Genomic DNA, 14,159 nt, shown 5'->3' on the forward strand with positions numbered 1-14,159 from the left:
ATATAGGAAGATGTGATGTGAGTGATAATGAGACAACTCTCCATCCAAATAACAATTTATAAAAGTAAACCATTAAGTCTAGAGCCTGTAATTTAGTTGTCTTGTTGCTTTCTGTCTTTCACATTTCTATTCGTTTTTGTTTGTTATCTAGTTTGAGATGTTTTTTCCGATTGTCATGTCGGGACTTTTGTATTTTTACAATTCGGGATTCGTTCATTATCTAAGACCGTACTGTGACTTAGAGTTGCTTTAATCTGCGTCATTGGCTTTCTGGTGAAGAGTTGTCAATACTAACACATTTTATCATTATTATATTTATCAATAAACATGACCGTTCTTTCTAGACAAAACAGTGTTATCTTTCGTCGTTACGATAGACTTAATTTGTTAGCTGCTTTCTGTCCTTCTAAACAATAGTAAGACCTCTAATATGATTCCAAAGTCGATAGTTTGATATCAGTGTAACAAATTTTATGTTTCTACATGGATTTCAAATCATATCTGAATTGTTTTAAATATTGTTTGTTCCGTTTTCAATTGCAAACATCCGCATGAATGGATACTTTTGAGCTGGTTTTGCAATCTTTATTATTCTATATTGTCTGCCGTATGAATCGTTTTCGTGTTTGCCATATGCGTTGTAGGTTTGTCTTTCTAATGCGTTTGAATCTCTAGGCTGTCCCTTTCAAGATAGTAGTTTGATTTAGATGAATAGACGATTAATAATGTTATTGATGCGTTTAGTTGTGAAATGTGTCTGTTTGTTGGAATCATGATTTGGGTTGACCGTAAATATCATAGAACATATTCTTAATATGTATTTAATAGTTAACATAGTCATTGAGCCGCTTTACTATGATAATCCTCGAATATTTTATTGGATAATTGCCTAAATACTGAATGGATTTGAATGAAACTTAGCATGATTGTTCCTTAGATTATCCTGCACAAAGTGTGTGCTTCGATTTTTGATCCGTCAAAAAACATGGCCGCCGTTACTTAAAATAGAACATAGGGGTCAAATGCAGTTTTTGGCTTATATCTCAAAAACGAAAGCATTTAGAGCAAATCTGACATGGGATAAAAATGTTCATTAGGTCAAGATCTATCAGCCCTGAAATTTTCAGATGAATCAAACAAACCATTGTTGGGTTGCTGCCACTTAATTGGTAATTTTAAGGAAATTTTGCAGTTTTTGGTCATTATCTTGAATATTATTATAGATACAGATAAACTGTTTAAAGCAAAAATGTTAAGCAAAGTAAGATCTACAAATAAGTCAATTTGACCAAAATTGTCAATTGACCTCTTAAGGAGTTATTGCCCTTTAAAGACTTTTTTCACAATTTGTTCATCATGTTGACTTACTTTAAAAAATCTTCTCCTTTGAAACTGCTGTATCAATTTCAGCCAAACTTAGGCTAAATGAGTTTTAGAGTTTCAGAGTATCTAGTATAAATTTTATATTTCATTTCCTTGTATGCCAAGAAACATAGCTCCTATGGCTAAAATAGAACATAGGAGAAAATTTTTTTTTTTTTGCTTTTGAAGAAAATAGAACGATTCAAAGAACATTTAAATAAATTGAAAAGCCAAAATAATCATTGATATGAGATTAAACCAAAAAAATTCAGGTGAGCGATTCAGGCTCTTGAGAGCCTCTTGTTTTTGGATTCGAGCGTCACTGATGAGTCTTTTGTAGACGAAACGCGCGGCTGGCGTAAATACAAAATGTAATCCTGGTTTCTATGATGAGTTTATTTACATTCACTGGGTCGATGGCACTGCTGTTGGAGTTTTAATTCCCCGAGGGAACAGATATTTTGAATTTTTGAAATACTAAGGAATTTGTAACTGAGGAATGAATTACCGGAGCTGTTTTTAGCAAAACCTTTAGGAATTTTGTTCCTCAATGCTCTTCAACTTCGTCTTTTATTTGGTCTTTTTAACTTATTTCATCCTGGTATGTATGATGAGTTTATTTACAACCACTGGGTCGATGCCACTGCTGTTGGAGTTTTAATTCCCCAAGGGTATCATCAGCCCAGTGGTCAGCACTTCTGTGTTGACATGAATTATCATTTAAATGGTCATATCTGTAAATTAATTGTTTACACATATTTTGAACTTTTGAACTTTTTTACTTTCGCTGTATTTGGCAAGCTTTTAGGAATTTTATTCCTCCGTGCTCTTCAACTTCGTACTTTATTTGGCCTTTTAAACTTTTTTGGATTTGCGCATCACTGATGAGTCTTTTGTAGAGAAATAGCGCGTCTGGTGTTAATACAAAGTTTAATCCTGGTATCTATGATGAGTTTATCTATATAGTAGACATGTATATGTGAATGTATCAAGCTCTAAGGGAAAGACTATTTCACTTTTTTTTGTTTTTTCTGAAAAAAAAATATTATCCCCAAACTTAAGGGAAAAGATATTGTGTTCAATAAGATAACAAAAATAGTATTCCTAATCCTGATAATCCCCATGCCTTAAAGTGTTAAATTTTGAAAAAAATAATTGATTGATAGCGTCGAAAAAAAAATTTGCGCTTTGCGCTTCTAAATTAGAATAAAATTTATCACACCCTTTAAATTAAATGGTTGCTCCCCAAATCATCTTAAATCTATAACACCTATTGTGAATATAAAGAAAACAGACTGTATCAAAAAGGTTTGCAACTTAAATTCCAGTATAAACATGAAATTGAGATAAAAAAAGAAGTTTTTTCTATATTAACGATGTCGTTTCTATAAATAATCCTTTTTGGTCTGAATGCATTTGATTGATTATACCACCAGAACTAGAAATTAGAATAACACAAAACACCTTTTCTGTCTCATCTTCTGAAATAGATATTTGTTTCAACAAAGGTGGACATTTTCACATCAAAATTTATGACTAAGGGAGCTACCATTTGATTTTTATGCATTTTTTTTAGCTGTAATCTCTGTCCTGCTTTTTTTATTTTTCACTCTGTTCGGTCCTGCCTTTTTATTTTTAGTTTATCCTGACTTTTTTTACCTAAATTATCGTCCTGACTTTTTTTTTGTAAGTGTCTCATCCTGCCTTTTTTTTTAACTCAAAACTCCTGTCCTGCCTATTTTTTTCAAATTTCATCCTAGCCCCCCCATAAAAATCAAATGGTAGCTCCCTAATGCGATGATTGCATATTTTGAGATTCATACATTCTTCCGATATATCCCCGACATGTATTTATGGAATATATGTGTAAAATATTATTTGATATATCTGGATGTGAACATGATGAGCATGTAACATTCTAAATAACTACTTCACAAATGGCTTAAACGAAACGAAAAAAGTGCTAGTTAATTTCTGTGTCATTGAGTCTCTTGTGAAAAGTTGTCTCTTTGGCAATGATGATAAGAGATTTTAAAGACTAAGACTGGCTATATATTGTGAAGGAGCATTCGAGTTTATTTTTATTGTTGGATACAAAAAAAAAATGAAAAAAAAAATGTTTTCTTTCTTATCACTTAAGTGATATAGATTGGTAATTGTTCAGTATACTCAAAATAAGTGACATGAAGATGTGGTATGAGTGCCAATGAGACAACTCTCTATCCAAGTTGCAATGTGGCAAAAGTAAACAATTATTGGTAAAAGCCTTAGCTCACACAAACTAGCTTGTGTAAAACAATTCAAACAAGAAACCAACGTTCTAATCTACATTAAAAAAATTGAGACGTCAGTAACACTTAGGAACCACATTAAGTAACGAAAATCACTGAACAATAAGTAAAATTGGGACGTGAGAAACACTTATGCACCACATTAACAAACGAAAAACATTGAACAATAAGTACCTGTTTTATCTATCATATCAATTCAATCGTGTTTACAGTTTAATTGGATGTTGTGCTTTAACACCACTGTCTCGGGTAAGGGAAGGGTTTGGCGCATACTCTATTATTATACTTAAAATGGTTTTTACAGTGTGCTCTTCTTTTGTTGCCTGTAGAAGATGGCCCGGGGATGAGACACTTGAAATCATTTTAAATCCGTCACATCTGTACAGTGTACATACCTGTCCTAATAGATATAGGAAGATGTGATGTGAGTGATAATGAGACAACTCTCCATCCAAATAACAATTTATAAAAGTAAACCATTAAGTCTAGAGCCTGTAATTTAGTTGTCTTGTTGCTTTCTGTCTTTCACATTTCTATTCGTTTTTGTTTGTTATCTAGTTTGAGATGTTTTTTCCGATTGTCATGTCGGGACTTTTGTATTTTTACAATTCGGGATTCGTTCATTATCTAAGACCGTACTGTGACTTAGAGTTGCTTTAATCTGCGTCATTGGCTTTCTGGTGAAGAGTTGTCAATACTAACACATTTTATCATTATTATATTTATCAATAAACATGACCGTTCTTTCTAGACAAAACAGTGTTATCTTTCGTCGTTACGATAGACTTAATTTGTTAGCTGCTTTCTGTCCTTCTAAACAATAGTAAGACCTCTAATATGATTCCAAAGTCGATAGTTTGATATCAGTGTAACAAATTTTATGTTTCTACATGGATTTCAAATCATATCTGAATTGTTTTAAATATTGTTTGTTCCGTTTTCAATTGCAAACATCCGCATGAATGGATACTTTTGAGCTGGTTTTGCAATCTTTATTATTCTATATTGTCTGCCGTATGAATCGTTTTCGTGTTTGCCATATGCGTTGTAGGTTTGTCTTTCTAATGCGTTTGAATCTCTAGGCTGTCCCTTTCAAGATAGTAGTTTGATTTAGATGAATAGACGATTAATAATGTTATTGATGCGTTTAGTTGTGAAATGTGTCTGTTTGTTGGAATCATGATTTGGGTTGACCGTAAATATCATAGAACATATTCTTAATATGTATTTAATAGTTAACATAGTCATTGAGCCGCTTTACTATGATAATCCTCGAATATTTTATTGGATAATTGCCTAAATACTGAATGGATTTGAATGAAACTTAGCATGATTGTTCCTTAGATTATCCTGCACAAAGTGTGTGCTTCGATTTTTGATCCGTCAAAAAACATGGCCGCCGTTACTTAAAATAGAACATAGGGGTCAAATGCAGTTTTTGGCTTATATCTCAAAAACGAAAGCATTTAGAGCAAATCTGACATGGGATAAAAATGTTCATTAGGTCAAGATCTATCAGCCCTGAAATTTTCAGATGAATCAAACAAACCATTGTTGGGTTGCTGCCACTTAATTGGTAATTTTAAGGAAATTTTGCAGTTTTTGGTCATTATCTTGAATATTATTATAGATACAGATAAACTGTTTAAAGCAAAAATGTTAAGCAAAGTAAGATCTACAAATAAGTCAATTTGACCAAAATTGTCAATTGACCTCTTAAGGAGTTATTGCCCTTTAAAGACTTTTTTCACAATTTGTTCATCATGTTGACTTACTTTAAAAAATCTTCTCCTTTGAAACTGCTGTATCAATTTCAGCCAAACTTAGGCTAAATGAGTTTTAGAGTTTCAGAGTATCTAGTATAAATTTTATATTTCATTTCCTTGTATGCCAAGAAACATAGCTCCTATGGCTAAAATAGAACATAGGAGAAAATTTTTTTTTTTTTGCTTTTGAAGAAAATAGAACGATTCAAAGAACATTTAAATAAATTGAAAAGCCAAAATAATCATTGATATGAGATTAAACCAAAAAAATTCAGGTGAGCGATTCAGGCTCTTGAGAGCCTCTTGTTTTTGGATTCGAGCGTCACTGATGAGTCTTTTGTAGACGAAACGCGCGGCTGGCGTAAATACAAAATGTAATCCTGGTTTCTATGATGAGTTTATTTACATTCACTGGGTCGATGGCACTGCTGTTGGAGTTTTAATTCCCCGAGGGAACAGATATTTTGAATTTTTGAAATACTAAGGAATTTGTAACTGAGGAATGAATTACCGGAGCTGTTTTTAGCAAAACCTTTAGGAATTTTGTTCCTCAATGCTCTTCAACTTCGTCTTTTATTTGGTCTTTTTAACTTATTTCATCCTGGTATGTATGATGAGTTTATTTACAACCACTGGGTCGATGCCACTGCTGTTGGAGTTTTAATTCCCCAAGGGTATCATCAGCCCAGTGGTCAGCACTTCTGTGTTGACATGAATTATCATTTAAATGGTCATATCTGTAAATTAATTGTTTACACATATTTTGAACTTTTGAACTTTTTTACTTTCGCTGTATTTGGCAAGCTTTTAGGAATTTTATTCCTCCGTGCTCTTCAACTTCGTACTTTATTTGGCCTTTTAAACTTTTTTGGATTTGCGCATCACTGATGAGTCTTTTGTAGAGAAATAGCGCGTCTGGTGTTAATACAAAGTTTAATCCTGGTATCTATGATGAGTTTATCTATATAGTAGACATGTATATGTGAATGTATCAAGCTCTAAGGGAAAGACTATTTCACTTTTTTTTGTTTTTTCTGAAAAAAAAATATTATCCCCAAACTTAAGGGAAAAGATATTGTGTTCAATAAGATAACAAAAATAGTATTCCTAATCCTGATAATCCCCATGCCTTAAAGTGTTAAATTTTGAAAAAAATAATTGATTGATAGCGTCGAAAAAAAAATTTGCGCTTTGCGCTTCTAAATTAGAATAAAATTTATCACACCCTTTAAATTAAATGGTTGCTCCCCAAATCATCTTAAATCTATAACACCTATTGTGAATATAAAGAAAACAGACTGTATCAAAAAGGTTTGCAACTTAAATTCCAGTATAAACATGAAATTGAGATAAAAAAAGAAGTTTTTTCTATATTAACGATGTCGTTTCTATAAATAATCCTTTTTGGTCTGAATGCATTTGATTGATTATACCACCAGAACTAGAAATTAGAATAACACAAAACACCTTTTCTGTCTCATCTTCTGAAATAGATATTTGTTTCAACAAAGGTGGACATTTTCACATCAAAATTTATGACTAAGGGAGCTACCATTTGATTTTTATGCATTTTTTTTAGCTGTAATCTCTGTCCTGCTTTTTTTATTTTTCACTCTGTTCGGTCCTGCCTTTTTGTTTTTAGTTTATCCTGACTTTTTTTACCTAAATTATCGTCCTGACTTTTTTTTGTAAGTGTCTCATCCTGCCTTTTTTTTTAACTCAAAACTCCTGTCCTGCCTATTTTTTTCAAATTTCATCCTAGCCCCCCCATAAAAATCAAATGGTAGCTCCCTAATGCGATGATTGCATATTTTGAGATTCATACATTCTTCCGATATATCCCCGACATGTATTTATGGAATATATGTGTAAAATATTATTTGATATATCTGGATGTGAACATGATGAGCATGTAACATTCTAAATAACTACTTCACAAATGGCTTAAACGAAACGAAAAAAGTGCTAGTTAATTTCTGTGTCATTGAGTCTCTTGTGAAAAGTTGTCTCTTTGGCAATGATGATAAGAGATTTTAAAGACTAAGACTGGCTATATATTGTGAAGGAGCATTCGAGTTTATTTTTATTGTTGGATACAAAAAAAAAAATGAAAAAAAAAATGTTTTCTTTCTTATCACTTAAGTGATATAGATTGGTAATTGTTCAGTATACTCAAAATAAGTGACATGAAGATGTGGTATGAGTGCCAATGAGACAACTCTCTATCCAAGTTGCAATGTGGCAAAAGTAAACAATTATTGGTAAAAGCCTTAGCTCACACAAACTAGCTTGTGTAAAACAATTCAAACAAGAAACCAACGTTCTAATCTACATTAAAAAAGTTGAGACGTCAGTAACACTTAGGAACCACATTAAGTAACGAAAATCACTGAACAATAAGTAAAATTGGGACGTGAGAAACACTTATGCACCACATTAACAAACGAAAAACATTGAACAATAAGTACCTGTTTTATCTATCATATCAATTCAATCGTGTTTACAGTTTAATTGGATGTTGTGCTTTAACACCACTGTCTCGGGTAAGGGAAGGGTTTGGCGCATACTCTATTATTATACTTAAAATGGTTTTTACAGTGTGCTCTTCTTTTGTTGCCTGTAGAAGATGGCCCGGGGATGAGACACTTGAAATCATTTTAAATCCGTCACATCTGTACAGTGTACATACCTGTCCTAATAGATATAGGAAGATGTGATGTGAGTGATAATGAGACAACTCTCCATCCAAATAACAATTTATAAAAGTAAACCATTAAGTCTAGAGCCTGTAATTTAGTTGTCTTGTTGCTTTCTGTCTTTCACATTTCTATTCGTTTTTGTTTGTTATCTAGTTTGAGATGTTTTTTCCGATTGTCATGTCGGGACTTTTGTATTTTTACAATTCGGGATTCGTTCATTATCTAAGACCGTACTGTGACTTAGAGTTGCTTTAATCTGCGTCATTGGCTTTCTGGTGAAGAGTTGTCAATACTAACACATTTTATCATTATTATATTTATCAATAAACATGACCGTTCTTTCTAGACAAAACAGTGTTATCTTTCGTCGTTACGATAGACTTAATTTGTTAGCTGCTTTCTGTCCTTCTAAACAATAGTAAGACCTCTAATATGATTCCAAAGTCGATAGTTTGATATCAGTGTAACAAATTTTATGTTTCTACATGGATTTCAAATCATATCTGAATTGTTTTAAATATTGTTTGTTCCGTTTTCAATTGCAAACATCCGCATGAATGGATACTTTTGAGCTGGTTTTGCAATCTTTATTATTCTATATTGTCTGCCGTATGAATCGTTTTCGTGTTTGCCATATGCGTTGTAGGTTTGTCTTTCTAATGCGTTTGAATCTCTAGGCTGTCCCTTTCAAGATAGTAGTTTGATTTAGATGAATAGACGATTAATAATGTTATTGATGCGTTTAGTTGTGAAATGTGTCTGTTTGTTGGAATCATGATTTGGGTTGACCGTAAATATCATAGAACATATTCTTAATATGTATTTAATAGTTAACATAGTCATTGAGCCGCTTTACTATGATAATCCTCGAATATTTTATTGGATAATTGCCTAAATACTGAATGGATTTGAATGAAACTTAGCATGATTGTTCCTTAGATTATCCTGCACAAAGTGTGTGCTTCGATTTTTGATCCGTCAAAAAACATGGCCGCCGTTACTTAAAATAGAACATAGGGGTCAAATGCAGTTTTTGGCTTATATCTCAAAAACGAAAGCATTTAGAGCAAATCTGACATGGGATAAAAATGTTCATTAGGTCAAGATCTATCAGCCCTGAAATTTTCAGATGAATCAAACAAACCATTGTTGGGTTGCTGCCACTTAATTGGTAATTTTAAGGAAATTTTGCAGTTTTTGGTCATTATCTTGAATATTATTATAGATACAGATAAACTGTTTAAAGCAAAAATGTTAAGCAAAGTAAGATCTACAAATAAGTCAATTTGACCAAAATTGTCAATTGACCTCTTAAGGAGTTATTGCCCTTTAAAGACTTTTTTCACAATTTGTTCATCATGTTGACTTACTTTAAAAAATCTTCTCCTTTGAAACTGCTGTATCAATTTCAGCCAAACTTAGGCTAAATGAGTTTTAGAGTTTCAGAGTATCTAGTATAAATTTTATATTTCATTTCCTTGTATGCCAAGAAACATAGCTCCTATGGCTAAAATAGAACATAGGAGAAAATTTTTTTTTTTTTGCTTTTGAAGAAAATAGAACGATTCAAAGAACATTTAAATAAATTGAAAAGCCAAAATAATCATTGATATGAGATTAAACCAAAAAAATTCAGGTGAGCGATTCAGGCTCTTGAGAGCCTCTTGTTTTTGGATTCGAGCGTCACTGATGAGTCTTTTGTAGACGAAACGCGCGGCTGGCGTAAATACAAAATGTAATCCTGGTTTCTATGATGAGTTTATTTACATTCACTGGGTCGATGGCACTGCTGTTGGAGTTTTAATTCCCCGAGGGAACAGATATTTTGAATTTTTGAAATACTAAGGAATTTGTAACTGAGGAATGAATTACCGGAGCTGTTTTTAGCAAAACCTTTAGGAATTTTGTTCCTCAATGCTCTTCAACTTCGTCTTTTATTTGGTCTTTTTAACTTATTTCATCCTGGTATGTATGATGAGTTTATTTACAACCACTGGGTCGATGCCACTGCTGTTGGAGTTTTAATTCCCCAAGGGTATCATCAGCCCAGTGGTCAGCACTTCTGTGTTGACATGAATTATCATTTAAATGGTCATATCTGTAAATTAATTGTTTACACATATTTTGAACTTTTGAACTTTTTTACTTTCGCTGTATTTGGCAAGCTTTTAGGAATTTTATTCCTCCGTGCTCTTCAACTTCGTACTTTATTTGGCCTTTTAAACTTTTTTGGATTTGCGCATCACTGATGAGTCTTTTGTAGAGGAATAGCGCGTCTGGTGTTAATACAAAGTTTAATCCTGGTATCTATGATGAGTTTATCTATATAGTAGACATGTATATGTGAATGTATCAAGCTCTAAGGGAAAGACTATTTCACTTTTTTTTGTTTTTTCTGAAAAAAAAATATTATCCCCAAACTTAAGGGAAAAGATATTGTGTTCAATAAGATAACAAAAATAGTATTCCTAATCCTGATAATCCCCATGCCTTAAAGTGTTAAATTTTGAAAAAAATAATTGATTGATAGCGTCGAAAAAAAAATTTGCGCTTTGCGCTTCTAAATTAGAATAAAATTTATCACACCCTTTAAATTAAATGGTTGCTCCCCAAATCATCTTAAATCTATAACACCTATTGTGAATATTAAGAAAACAGACTGTATCAAAAAGGTTTGCAACTTAAATTCCAGTATAAACATGAAATTGAGATAAAAAAAGAAGTTTTTTCTATATTAACGATGTCGTTTCTATAAATAATCCTTTTTGGTCTGAATGCATTTGATTGATTATACCACCAGAACTAGAAATTAGAATAACACAAAACACCTTTTCTGTCTCATCTTCTGAAATAGATATTTGTTTCAACAAAGGTGGACATTTTCACATCAAAATTTATGACTAAGGGAGCTACCATTTGATTTTTATGCATTTTTTTTAGCTGTAATCTCTGTCCTGCTTTTTTTATTTTTCACTCTGTTCGGTCCTGCCTTTTTGTTTTTAGTTTATCCTGACTTTTTTTACCTAAATTATCGTCCTGACTTTTTTTTTGTAAGTGTCTCATCCTGCCTTTTTTTTTAACTCAAAACTCCTGTCCTGCCTATTTTTTTCAAATTTCATCCTAGCCCCCCCATAAAAATCAAATGGTAGCTCCCTAATGCGATGATTGCATATTTTGAGATTCATACATTCTTCCGATATATCCCCGACATGTATTTATGGAATATATGTGTAAAATATTATTTGATATATCTGGATGTGAACATGATGAGCATGTAACATTCTAAATAACTACTTCACAAATGGCTTAAACGAAACGAAAAAAGTGCTAGTTAATTTCTGTGTCATTGAGTCTCTTGTGAAAAGTTGTCTCTTTGGCAATGATGATAAGAGATTTTAAAGACTAAGACTGGCTATATATTGTGAAGGAGCATTCGAGTTTATTTTTATTGTTGGATACAAAAAAAAAATGAAAAAAAAAATGTTTTCTTTCTTATCACTTAAGTGATATAGATTGGTAATTGTTCAGTATACTCAAAATAAGTGACATGAAGATGTGGTATGAGTGCCAATGAGACAACTCTCTATCCAAGTTGCAATGTGGCAAAAGTAAACAATTATTGGTAAAAGCCTTAGCTCACACAAACTAGCTTGTGTAAAACAATTCAAACAAGAAACCAACGTTCTAATCTACATTAAAAAAATTGAGACGTCAGTAACACTTAGGAACCACATTAAGTAACGAAAATCACTGAACAATAAGTAAAATTGGGACGTGAGAAACACTTATGCACCACATTAACAAACGAAAAACATTGAACAATAAGTACCTGTTTTATCTATCATATCAATTCAATCGTGTTTACAGTTTAATTGGATGTTGTGCTTTAACACCACTGTCTCGGGTAAGGGAAGGGTTTGGCGCATACTCTATTATTATACTTAAAATGGTTTTTACAGTGTGCTCTTCTTTTGTTGCCTGTAGAAGATGGCCCGGGGATGAGACACTTGAAATCATTTTAAATCCGTCACATCTGTACAGTGTACATACCTGTCCTAATAGATATAGGAAGATGTGATGTGAGTGATAATGAGACAACTCTCCATCCAAATAACAATTTATAAAAGTAAACCATTAAGTCTAGAGCCTGTAATTTAGTTGTCTTGTTGCTTTCTGTCTTTCACATTTCTATTCGTTTTTGTTTGTTATCTAGTTTGAGATGTTTTTTCCGATTGTCATGTCGGGACTTTTGTATTTTTACAATTCGGGATTCGTTCATTATCTAAGACCGTACTGTGACTTAGAGTTGCTTTAATCTGCGTCATTGGCTTTCTGGTGAAGAGTTGTCAATACTAACACATTTTATCATTATTATATTTATCAATAAACATGACCGTTCTTTCTAGACAAAACAGTGTTATCTTTCGTCGTTACGATAGACTTAATTTGTTAGCTGCTTTCTGTCCTTCTAAACAATAGTAAGACCTCTAATATGATTCCAAAGTCGATAGTTTGATATCAGTGTAACAAATTTTATGTTTCTACATGGATTTCAAATCATATCTGAATTGTTTTAAATATTGTTTGTTCCGTTTTCAATTGCAAACATCCGCATGAATGGATACTTTTGAGCTGGTTTTGCAATCTTTATTATTCTATATTGTCTGCCGTATGAATCGTTTTCGTGTTTGCCATATGCGTTGTAGGTTTGTCTTTCTAATGCGTTTGAATCTCTAGGCTGTCCCTTTCAAGATAGTAGTTTGATTTAGATGAATAGACGATTAATAATGTTATTGATGCGTTTAGTTGTGAAATGTGTCTGTTTGTTGGAATCATGATTTGGGTTGACCGTAAATATCATAGAACATATTCTTAATATGTATTTAATAGTTAACATAGTCATTGAGCCGCTTTACTATGATAATCCTCGAATATTTTATTGGATAATTGCCTAAATACTGAATGGATTTGAATGAAACTTAGCATGATTGTTCCTTAGATTATCCTGCACAAAGTGTGTGCTTCGATTTTTGATCCGTCAAAAAACATGGCCGCCGTTACTTAAAATAGAACATAGGGGTCAAATGCAGTTTTTGGCTTATATCTCAAAAACGAAAGCATTTAGAGCAAATCTGACATGGGATAAAAATGTTCATTAGGTCAAGATCTATCAGCCCTGAAATTTTCAGATGAATCAAACAAACCATTGTTGGGTTGCTGCCACTTAATTGGTAATTTTAAGGAAATTTTGCAGTTTTTGGTCATTATCTTGAATATTATTATAGATACAGATAAACTGTTTAAAGCAAAAATGTTAAGCAAAGTAAGATCTACAAATAAGTCAATTTGACCAAAATTGTCAATTGACCTCTTAAGGAGTTATTGCCCTTTAAAGACTTTTTTCACAATTTGTTCATCATGTTGACTTACTTTAAAAAATCTTCTCCTTTGAAACTGCTGTATCAATTTCAGCCAAACTTAGGCTAAATGAGTTTTAGAGTTTCAGAGTATCTAGTATAAATTTTATATTTCATTTCCTTGTATGCCAAGAAACATAGCTCCTATGGCTAAAATAGAACATAGGAGAAACTTTTTTTTTGCTTTTGAAGAAAATAGAACGATTCAAAGAACATTTAAATAAATTGAAAAGCCAAAATAATCATTGATATGAGATTAAACCAAAAAAATTCAGGTGAGCGATTCAGGCTCTTGAGAGCCTCTTGTTTTTGGATTCGAGCGTCACTGATGAGTCTTTTGTAGACGAAACGCGCGGCTGGCGTAAATACAAAATGTAATCCTGGTTTCTATGATGAGTTTATTTACATTCACTGGGTCGATGGCACTGCTGTTGGAGTTTTAATTCCCCGAGGGAACAGATATTTTGAATTTTTGAAATACTAAGGAATTTGTAACTGAGGAATGAATTACCGGAGCTGTTTTTAGCAAAACCTTTAGGAATTTTGTTCCTCAATGCTCTTCAACTTCGTCTTTTATTTGGTCTTTTTAACTTATTTCATCCTGGTATGTATGATGAGTTTATT

Source organism: Mytilus edulis, chromosome 11, assembly GCF_963676685.1.
Source record: "Mytilus edulis chromosome 11, xbMytEdul2.2, whole genome shotgun sequence".
Taxonomy (NCBI): domain Eukaryota; kingdom Metazoa; phylum Mollusca; class Bivalvia; order Mytilida; family Mytilidae; genus Mytilus; species Mytilus edulis.